General features: G+C 43.1%; 1 protein-coding gene across 13 annotated transcripts in view; it reads left to right on the plus strand.

Moving 5' to 3' along the window:
* CCDC182 (coiled-coil domain containing 182) overlaps window positions 1-11213 on the plus strand; it is a 132593-nt gene that overhangs the window by 97532 nt on the left and 23848 nt on the right. For 12 of the 13 annotated variants that reach the window (XR_003996984.1, XR_003996982.1, XR_003996983.1 and 9 more), the window contains 2 exons: window positions 6731-6918; window positions 10861-10919. The gene's annotated coding sequence lies outside the window, so the exon portion shown is untranslated. The remainder of the gene's footprint in view (window positions 1-6730; window positions 6919-10860; window positions 10920-11213) is intronic. The other variant, XM_030536759.1, reaches the window with a different exon arrangement.

Genomic DNA, 11213 nt, shown 5'->3' on the forward strand with positions numbered 1-11213 from the left:
ATCCCTTTGGGTGATTGTTTTATTCCTTGAAGCGGAGAGCTGAGAGTAGCCCTTCATGCTGGTGCAGCTGCAGATTTAGTTGCTATACATACTAATATAAATGTTTGTTTGCCCCAATAATATCATGCCTCAATGAGTTCCACAGGTGAAATGCACTTGCTGCTTTATATAAACACTCATTGAAACACTATTTTAAAACAAAAGTATTCCTTTTTTATGCACTTTCAGTTTGAAGGTGGCAGTTGTTAGTAAGTCCATTGAAGAACGCTGGCACTTCATTTTCGTCAGGTTTGTGAGTCTGTTTGTTCAGAAAACTTTAAGTTGAAAGTTTGTCTAAAAAATTAAATGCCCTTGGGGAAATAATTAGGCCAAGTTACAGCTGCTAAATGAGCACGATACAGAGGGTGGCATGTGTAATGCTTGCAGTTGCTCTGGCTGTGCACTGCAAAGTCTTCTGTAATCAGTGTGCTGTAGAACAAATGAGCTTTAAAAACACTCTCTATTTTATTATTCTTATTAATAATGAGGCCCTTGAAAATATCCATGAAAGGAGATGCTTAAGCTCATAATTAATAAATACTGGCTGCGTTTCTGCTGCCAAATAGCAACCTTGAGAAGTCTGGGGGACATATCTTCATCCAGACAGCAGAGGGTGCTTGTGTGTGTTGCAGATTAATAAGGCAATATAGTAAAATATTTTCATACAGCTTATGCAATTTGAGATAATGTCTTTTGTTCTTTTAGCTTGGGAGTGTGGGAAAAGGCTGCCAAAAGTCATGCTTTAGAAAAAGTGAGGCAAGTGACTAACCTTTCCTTACAGAGCTGGGCCCAGCAGAATTCAGCTCTGAAATACCACAATACAGGGCCGTGCCTCTTTTCCTCTGCTCTGCTAGGTCTTTCTTTTTCCCCTCTCCTCGTCCTGTGGGTTAGAAGGAATTGCTCTCTTATCAGAACAACAGCCCTATTAAGGCTGGTGGCCTATGCTGGAGCTTTCTGCTGAGAAAACTTGGAAATCAGATTTGGAGAGATGTCAGGTCAGCTTCACAGATAAATCCATTTGCTTAATGGGTACTAATCTTGCACAAGAACAAAGAATGAAACAGAATTTTTTAAAATCCCCCAAACCTATAAGGTTCTATACTTGACCACTGACCTTGCTATAAGGTTCAACAGTAGTTCTTTGGTCTCATGCCTTTACTTAGCTTACTTAATCATCTTTCAGAATCCATTGTTGCCTTGGCACATATGTTTTTGGGGTTTTCAAAGTTAGGAATAAAATCACTTGATCTTCCAGATTTTAGTGGGTTTTTCTGTACTCTAATTCGCACACTCAGTCTTTCAAAAACACAAATTTACCATAAGTCCTCATCATACAAACAGTTACACTTGGTACTGGCCTCTCCTGTAAGGCAAGTGAAGTAGTGTATTGAAGGATGGACGTTATGCTCCCTTGGTTAGAGCAGGAGACTGGGATTCAGGAGTTCTGCCATCTGCTTCTGATGGTTGCGAGGTAAACTTTCCAGTTGTGACCCAATGAAGTGCTGTCTTCCCAAGTCTGCAAACAGACTCTGAAACATGAACTCTGAGAAGGATGAAGAGGGGCCCTGTTCATTGCTTGGGGTTGTTAACTCTGGAGATGATTGATGATTGGTGGGTTAAATGTCAACATTATTAACCATTTGATTCAGCAGCTCTCCAACTAATGTAAGGGACTGTTACAAACATGTACAGAAATATGCTTCTGTGCAGAAGATGGTAAACAAGGTGTTAGGGGAAAAAAAACAAACTAAAAGCCCCTGCATATTTTTTGAGGTTGGAACTATATCTTCAAAAAAGATGTGTGTGCTGAGAAGGCTGCAGGTTTGAAGAGAAGAGAAAAATCTAGCTATTTTCTGGTATGGGATAGCTCAGTGGTTTGAGCATTAGCCTGCTAAACCCAGGGTTGTGAGTTCAATCCTTGAGGGGGCCACTTAAGGATCTGGGGCAAAATCAGTACTTGGTCCTGCTAGTGAAGGCAGGGGGCTGGACTAAATGATCTTTCAAGGTCCTTTCCTGTTCTAGGAGATAGGATATCTCCATTAATTTATTTGGGGGAGAGATAGCTCAGTGGTTTGAGCATTGGCCTCATAAACCCAAGGTTCTGAGCCCAATGCTTATGGGGACCATTTAGGGATCTAGGGCAAAAAAAACCCCAAAACAGTTGGGGATTAGTCCTGCTTTCAGCAGGGGGTTGGACTAGATGACCTCCTAAGGTCCCTTCCAACCCTGATAGCCTGTGATTATTTGCATTAGCAGAGTACCTGGTAATATGCCAGGACCCCACTGTGCTAGGCACTGTACAAATAGAGCTTACCACCAAAGTATAAGGCAAGAGACAACAAATGATACAATGCAGTCAGTCAGGGGAGTCCTGGGAAACAATGAGACAGTATTGGTCAGTGGTCTCTGCACACCAGCTGCTTAACTATTGTCAAGTTTTTGGTAGGCATCACAGCAAGGGACAGTTTGAAGAAGGAGAATAAGGTAGCTTTGCAGATGTTTAAAGACCATGCCTCCCAGGGGCAGGGCCGGCTCCAGGCACCAGCGCAGCAAGCAGCTGCTTGGGGCAGCCAACGGCACGTCCAGGTCTTCCGCGGCAGGTCCCTCACTCCCTCTCGAATTGCCGCCGAAGACTGAAGCAGCGGCGGCGGAGCTGCAGATCGCAATTGCGGCTGCACTCTCTCTCTTTTTTTTTTGCTGCTTGGGGTGTGGAGCAGTGTGGGAGAAAGCATGGAAGGACTTGTGTGAAAATTTAATAAATACGTGATCATAGAAGATTAGGATTGGAAGAGACCTCAGGAGGCCATCTAGTCCAATCCCCAGCTCAAAGCAGGACTAACCCCAACTATGGAGGGGCTGACATCATGAGCTAATCTGAAGTGGGAGTTGACATCTTGATAGTGAATGAGAGATGAGAGGTAGCATGGGGATTGGCTGTGAAGGGCCTTGAAAGTGAAGACAAGTAGCTTATGTTTGATGTGATAGAGAAGGGGGAGGCAGTGAAGGGATGCAAAGAGTGTTATGCTCAAAGATGGGCTGAGAAAATGTTGTCAGTTCAGTAGCACGGAGACGTCCCAATCCTATAGCTGCATGCTTCCTGTGGTGGTCTCCTTATCTTGGGGTCTCCCAAATTTCAAGGCCATTTTTGCTTGAAATCCTCTCTTTCTGGACTCATCAAGATATAGGTGAGAGGTGTCCTTATTAGCCAGATCCTCTAAACCTCTGGAGCAGCTTTTCAGTTTAGTGAATAGTTAATTTGCACTGTCAGTACAATCCAGCCAGTGATTTCACTAGAGAAGGTGCCTCTGCTGTAGGGAGTGCGCTATTGAAGCAAGAGCTCAGCCCTAGAGGAACCATTGGTGTCCGTGTTAGTCTGCCTTTAGCTGAGTTTCTTCTCCACTGTAGTGCAGGATGGATGGATAGCGCCATCAGAGCTAAGTTAGCTCTCTGAGGAGAGGGGTGTGCAGGAAAAACTATGGGTAAGAGAGAATAAGATTCTTTCTTCAGATTGTTTCTCTTAGTTGGATTCTTTCTTCTCGGCTGAACTCCACAGGAATGTCGCAGTTAGAGAGCTGCATCTCCAAAGGTCCCACTGAATACAAAATAATGGGCAGGCAAAGTGATAAATTAGCTAGGGAGGAGAGGAAACCATGCTGGGTAAAATGAGAGCCAGGCAGAATCCTCCCTCCAAACTAACCCCTTTACTGAGTTTTCGATTTAAAAATTAGGTTATTTGTAGAACAATCCTCTACACATCTGGATTCTGGCTAAGATTGGTAGTGAAAGAAGCAAAATATCTCGGGAGAAACTGTTTGATGCCTTGGGCAGGTGTAATTTGAGGTGAAGGGGCATGAAACCATGCTCTAACAGGCTTATTTTTAAACACTGGCTGTTTGAAACTGCTGGGCTGTTTAGAAGATTACAATAAGTCCCAGCACAATGGATTAGTGAGCAGGCGATGTGGTTATAGAATTTACATATCACATGCCTCTCTAATTATAACCTGGATATTATCTCCACAAACTGCAAGTGTACAATACATACATGTTTGGGGGATGTCTATAGAAGAGGTATATAATAAAGAAATATGTATGTATAAGCGTACATTCACTCTGGTATAAACAATTCCCACACCTATCAGCGGAATGCAGCTCCATCCTTTTTTATACATATATCAAACCCAACTCCAGCACAGGTTGCACTGCAAAGAAACATCAAAGAGCTGTGACTGCCTTTTTAAACCCATTGTTACTTCTCAGCCATAAATGTTTATGACAGGAGGAAAAGGAAGTAAATCACATTTATATCACTTGTTTTCTTTGTCAGGGAACTAATTTGACAGGAAGGGAAATTTTTGCTTATTTTACAACTCTGGCTTTGGCTGCGATTTGATTTCAGTAGCTGGGAGGCAAACACGAAATCTTATTTTTATTTCAGAGTCGGTATAAAAATTTACATTTTGACAGAGACGCCCAATAGCATTTTAGTGCCACTCTAGCAAGCCTCCAGGCATTTCACAAAACACATAACCCAACATATAATACACTCATAATTCACTAATGTTTGCTGAATGACAGGGTTAAGTGGCTGCTATTCCCGGCCTCCCACCACACTAATGTACTCCAGACCGGGGCTCCTTTTCTTCTGGACTGAAGTCAAATTGTTTCCTGCAGTCTGGATATGGCAGCATCTTCCACGAAGAATAAACAGTACTTCCTAAACTATTTTCATTTGGTTTTCTAATCTAATTTTTCCCTTGGTGCTTCACTAATCATCAGTGCCATTAAGGGGCTGATGTGTTGACTGCTTTCCAGAGACAAGCCTATCCTGCATCCAGCAGTGAGCTGACCTTCAGCATCAAAAACTCAGAGTTGAGCTCATCTAGTTAGCAGACTGAATACTGACTGCCTTCCAGGTGGCCCAAATGCTCTTATAATTCTCAACATCCTGCTGCCGCTCATTACTGGAGTATTGGTACCTGCTCTTGGCAACAATACAGCCAAACTACCTGGAAGAAAAGGTATTGCTCTGCTTTCATTCCTCCTGTAAAAGGGGAGTTGTGAAATGTCTTTGGCGGTTCTTAAGGGTCTAGTAAAGGGAAGCGAATCCTTCCTTTCTGTTTCTCATGCACTCTATCACTGCAAGGATTTGACAAAATACTGATCGGAGCTGAAACTAGGACTTGGATTCTGGTCTCTCCTATCCCAGTGCAGAGCTGGAGCAACTATTAAAGTCAGAGGAATTACGTCAATTTTATGTTAGTGTAACTAACTTCCATTGCCTCCTGATACGTGCTGATGCTAGCCCGTTGTGGGCCCAAAGCAGGAATATTTTCCACCCCCTGCCTCTAACACACACTAATAATTAAGAGGTAGCTCGGTTGAGCTGTTCAGGGCGCTAAGCCATTGCTTAGTCTGCTTATACCTAATGCCAGCTCTGCCTCTGATATTGTGGTCATGAGGGACATATCACAACCTATACTGAATTACATACACAAAACAATAGTAAAAGAACATTTTTAAAAAAATCAAGCAATCGAAATACTAGAATTCAGGCTGCCTCAGCAAACTTAATTCAACCCCCCCCTTGTCCACATGCTTTACAGGCTTTAATAACATGGCCATATACTGCCTTTTCCTATTGTTGACAATGGGGCATTAGAGCCCCCAATTCAATGCTGGTAGGCACCTGGTCTAGGTTTTGTAGGGCCATATGTGAAGTAACTTGTATATACAGTCCCGGTCATTTTCCTCCTTGCTTAGGCCAATCCTGCGTTTCAGGGTGTAGTGAATTCCTATTTGTTGCTGCTGGGAACCTGGAGTTCATTGTGTGCAGTGGGAGATGGCAGTGTCCCTCTGGCCCCAGAGATGGACTGGGCTGTGAGCTGAGAGGCAGGCTGTGCCCAGGGGGAATATGGCCCTCTGAGGCCACATGAATTGTATAGGCTCAAGGCTACCACTTAAGCATTTGTTGTATATTTGTTTCTTGAACCAATCTAACCCTCTTCTCCCTTGTTGTCACTGATCGACAACTAGAGGTTAACTATCTAATCAGTCCAAAGCTGCCAGTCACCAGGTGATATTTCAGTGAGTGAAAAGGCGCCAGCAGCACTATCTGGGCATCAGCGACCAGCGCTTACCAGCTATAACTCTCTTGCTTTCTGCATGAGTTGAAGAGAAGATTATGTATCTGCATCGAAAGCCCCTTGTGGTATAAAACCCAAGGAGAGCGTTTTCCTCATGGTGTTGAGCAGAGAGGGACCGAGGAGTGCTGGCTCCACTTGTGCCTGATGCTATCTGTGTAGCAGGTCCCTTGTCCACGTGCACGGGGCATTGGATGGGGGTATTTCAGTAAGGCTTCAAGAAAAGAAAGACACCTGTTGACCACCTAGTTCTGTGGGCCAGTGTTGGTATTGTTCTTAATGGCAAAACATTGCTGCTTTCTTTAAATGGAGGTCTGAGGAGTTCAGGACCTCTTTCTAAGGCTGGAATTGGACTAGCATTCCCTCCGCTTTTGGTCCTTTGGCCAAGGGCCAGGTATGGAATTTGGGTGTGGGCTTTGTAAAGAGATGCATTTCCCTTGGCAAAGTAGTGGGGGGGGCTCCCTTCCTTAAATTATTCCTGCAACTGTCCAGCGCTGAATGTGGTCACAACTTTTTGTAATTAAAATGCCCACTGTTTTTTTTACCTAGGGTGCATGGAATGCAATGGCAGCACCTAGCATGGACATATAATTTCAACCACAACCTTCACCCATTCTGCTTGTCCATGATGAGACAACTGAGGTACAGAGGTGATGTCCAAGGTCAGACACCACAAGGCAGTGGCTGTACCAGATCTCCTGAGTCCCAGCGCGCTGCACTAGAGCACGCTGCCCCATGTAAGTGCTCAGTCTTTCCAACTGCTTTGAGTGCTGCTCTGTGTGGAAGCTAGTGCCATTCTGGATCAAACTTCATGAATATTGAAGGAAAAATGTTGGCTTTGCTCTACTCCAACTGCAAAAATAAAACCTCTGGTGGAATGTTAGCTGTTAACAGGGTGTGAAGCCAGACAATGCATGTTGGTCTTAATGAGAAAAATAAACAGCTTCGTTCCTAAGTAACATGCTTGCTAACCATCTTAGTAACATATTGCCAACCGCCACCCTGACTCGAAATAGGATTAGTACAGTCAGTGAGATGACAAGTTAACAGCATCGGCTTATTTTTTATGGGGACTCTGGAAGTCAGCCAAATACAGAGGGTGGGCGGGTGGAGTGTGTGTGTGGGGGGTGTCTTTTATCCCTTCACACTTTTTCCATTGAGAGGGGGGTCTCACTGTCATGGAGCAAATAGTTTTTGAAAGTGGATAGACTGTATAATGGCGTCACATGGGGCAGCAAATAGAAACAACTGCTGGTAAAAGTGTTTTCAATAGGTTATTTTGATGGGGTTGCAATGAAGTAAATAACCCTATGAGTAGCCTTTAATTATTTTTATAGCTTAAAGCTTCAAAAAGACCCTCCAACACTGTGCTGTGCTATGCTAGTGACTACAGAAATGGGGTTAATGATTGCACTGGAAGCTGTATGGGCAAGTACCAAGACCAGGTGCTTGGTCCACAAAGCATTTAGCACATGGCTGGTATTATACAAAGAAATAACAGATTTGTAGACAAAATGGTAAAGACCAATTATTGTAAGTTACCTTGTACACCTCTCTGGAATAGCTGTGAACATCTACAAATTGATATAGGATAAGTTTGAAGGAGGAGAATGAAAACAGAAGAAAGTAGCCTTTATTGTTCATTTACTAGTGTTAGGAAAGCACAACTCATAGTCCCATAGCTAAGGCGGAGTTGTTTTGGATTCTACTGCTCTGTTACGTAGGTAGAATACAGCGTATTCTCCCCAAACTTAGAATACTTACTCGTTAAGGACAGAATGGATGTTCAGAGAACTTACAAGTAAAGGTGCTGGTTGGAGTTACAATTATTTAGCACCTGGTGCATGGGCGAAGTACCATTTTGGGCCTTTATTCATAACTGAAAATTTCTTTTTCAAAAGAGGCTGCCAAATAACATCCTTCTATAGAGAAGTCCATAAGGACCTGCCTTCTTTCAAAATGCCCGCTGGCCCCTAATTGTCAGTGGGAGTGAAGCCCTGCACAGTTTGAGGGTCACCACCATTCCTGGATTGCCTTCTATTTAAAACCAGATTCATTTCCCTCTTCCTCCTCTCTATAGGCCAACAGGGCTCTTATTCCCAAAATAAATAATTACATCTGGCTTTACAAGGGGCAACTCCCACCCACTACCTCTCAATTCAGTTTTGAACCATGCAAACCAAAGACATGGTGAGGTGGAGCTGGGGGCAAAGACTCGTGTTGTCCTGAATGCTGAGGGATAGAAATAAAAGCAGGGATAGTCTTCGTGTTCAGTCACAATAGGGTACCGCTCCTACATGCTAATATAATACAAATACTACAAAGATTTTTTTTCTAATCAAAAATTGGGGGTGGAATTTTTTTTTTCAAGTGCCTAAATCCCTTTCAAAGTGGATGGGAGTTAGGAGCTTCTCTCTCTCACTTTTGAAAAGCTCACCTTTGTCCACTGGGGAGGATTTTTCCTATTTACTTTGTAATATCTGCCAGTGGCCTTGCTGCAGTGCATCTACCCTAGTAGAGCCTGGACTGTCCAGGCTGGGTTACTTTGTGATGCATTTTCTTTTCACTTAGTTGATCAGTTACAAACCTCCGTAATTTGCAGTAGGACTCCCATGCCTCAGTGTGAATTAGGCCTTGTTGGTACTAGAAAAGTGCACCGATGTAACTAGATGTGGCTAGTTAAAATGGGGCATGCCCCCACCCTAGCCAGACATCAGCTTTTACCTTGCATCAGTATGTTACTGGCTTAACCAGATTTAACCCTTGCTTAAATCAGTTCATTTTAAGGGTGTCTATGTTGGCAGCTGGCCACTGTATGCCTAGAGCAGAGATTCTCAAACTGCACCACTAATTAGGTGCCTGGAGAAGACATATTTGTAAGGTGAGATGGTGGTCTTGGGGGAGACTAGGGGGCAGGGGGGCATTTAGGATGTGCAGGGTTGCGGCGGCCGGAGAAAGAGGCGACTTTCCCCAGCTTGGGGGCTGTGGCTGCCAGGGAGAGAGCCCCCTCCTTCCCAGCCCCAGCTTGGGGGCTGCAGTGGTGGGGACACATCCGTTGCATTAGAAAGGTAAGACTATTGATATTAAAATATGAGATGTATGCTTCTTTTCATAGAACAAAGAAGTTAATTAGTTTTTTTAATATATATAAAACGCTTTTATCCAAAGCACTTTACAATACTTAGCTAGTGGTACAAACAACATTTGGAAAGGATCATTAAGTGGTCCGCCGAGAACCTCAGCAAATTTCAAGTGGTCTGTGAAAAGTTTGAGACTTACTGGCCTAGATCAATTTTAAATTGATTTAGTTAATCTGGTGCACTTTTAAAGAGGTTTGACTACAGCTAATGGTTTGTAAAGCACCATAAAAGTGCAGGTATCTTCATGAAGAGGTCATACAACGCATTACATAGTTATTATCTATTTAGAGGGTTTTGTTTAAAAATCAATTCTTTTGTGTATTTCTGATCTAGAATATTATAGCACCTTGTTTTCTTCATTGTATTCTAAAGTCTGAAAGACACTGCAATTTTCTTTTGTCACTTTCTACCAGGGTTCTTTATTGTTCTTCCTATTGATCCTGGTGGCACCTCTTGTTAATACTTGTTTTAGGAGCACCTTTCATCTTCTGGCTTAACTCTGGACATCACCAGTTACACTCACGTTCACTTTTAGAGACTCAACATCAGTGTATGCTGTTAGTAGAGAAATTCAGTGGGAGTATTCTGCTAAATTAAATTGGCTATTCAGGGGTTTTTTATTACTTTCTTTTTCTTTAGCTCCAGCATAGAATACATAGCATTGTGTGCCTTGAAATTTCTTCAATTTCCCATTCTAGTCTCTGTGGCTCATTTACATTATAAAAATTAGATGTTAGTGATGAGCAGTGTCAGCAATGGATTCAGATTAACTGTTTCTCTGTGATAGAGAGCAGGACAAAACCAGTTCAGAAAATGCTGGTTAAAACACACTTAGAGCAAGTCTGTCATGGTTTTCTGAAACAATGCAGAACACTTTTTATTCTGGTCTGTGTTAAAGCAGCATTCAGCTGAATTGGGGCTGTCACTTATCAGCAACAAGTAATTTTTCTAGTGTAGAGTAGGGCTGAAGGGTTATATTGACCACTTAGCTGCAGATTTACCATGTCTGCTTCCACAGCCTTGACACCAAGCGTGCTGCATGCCTCAGGCACTGAGACCAGCCTACTGCCATTGGCTGGCACATCTCAGGCTATGTCTTAGTCAGCTCTCAATTAGCAGTGCAGTTCTGTGACAGCACATTGGGTAGGCCAGTGAAGGCTACATTGCTAGGTGTCTGTTACACAATCATTTGCTCTTACAGTGTGCAAGAGTCCCTCTGGTAGAGAATGAGCCTGTGCTGTCACAGCTGCTGCAATTTAGAGGAACAACAGTTGTGTTCTATTTACTGGGTAGTGCATTTAATGATCTAACATGCTTTAAAAATGTAACTTGCCTTTGTTATGCTTCCTTCACTTTTCTGGGCATCACTCATTCTAGCAAAGAATGTAATGTGTGTCTTCTAATTCTGCTACATTTATACTTTTAGCTATTCTTCTCCTTTCACGTCTCAGCCTAGACTTGCTCTTTCTGTAGCGTGTGCATCTCTGTTTGTCTGACACCCATCAAGCTCTCCCTCTTCTATTTCATCTCTTCCCACAGCAGGCTTTCAGGTACTGGCCCTTGTTGGAAACAGGAGACTGGATTAGTCGTTGGATCTGGTATGTCAGTTTATCAATTCCTATTTTCAACCGGTGCAGGCATACACACACTCACACTCACATCACTCCCTCCCCTGGGCAGAAGAATTTTTTCAGGCCTTGCTTTCAGAGCACATAAAACACCTCCCCCATACCGAAATGACTTTAAAATAAGCCATAAACTAACACAAATAGATACAAAAAGCAAAGGTGAGCGAGGAGAAAGGATAGGAAAGGAGGCAGTGAGGTTAAAGCACAAGTGTGGGGGAATGAGAACTGGGTTCATCTCTTAACCATGCCACTGTCTTTTGCTGT

Source organism: Gopherus evgoodei, chromosome 17 (genome assembly GCF_007399415.2).
Source record: "Gopherus evgoodei ecotype Sinaloan lineage chromosome 17, rGopEvg1_v1.p, whole genome shotgun sequence".
In the NCBI taxonomy this organism is placed as follows: Eukaryota; Metazoa; Chordata; order Testudines; family Testudinidae; genus Gopherus; species Gopherus evgoodei.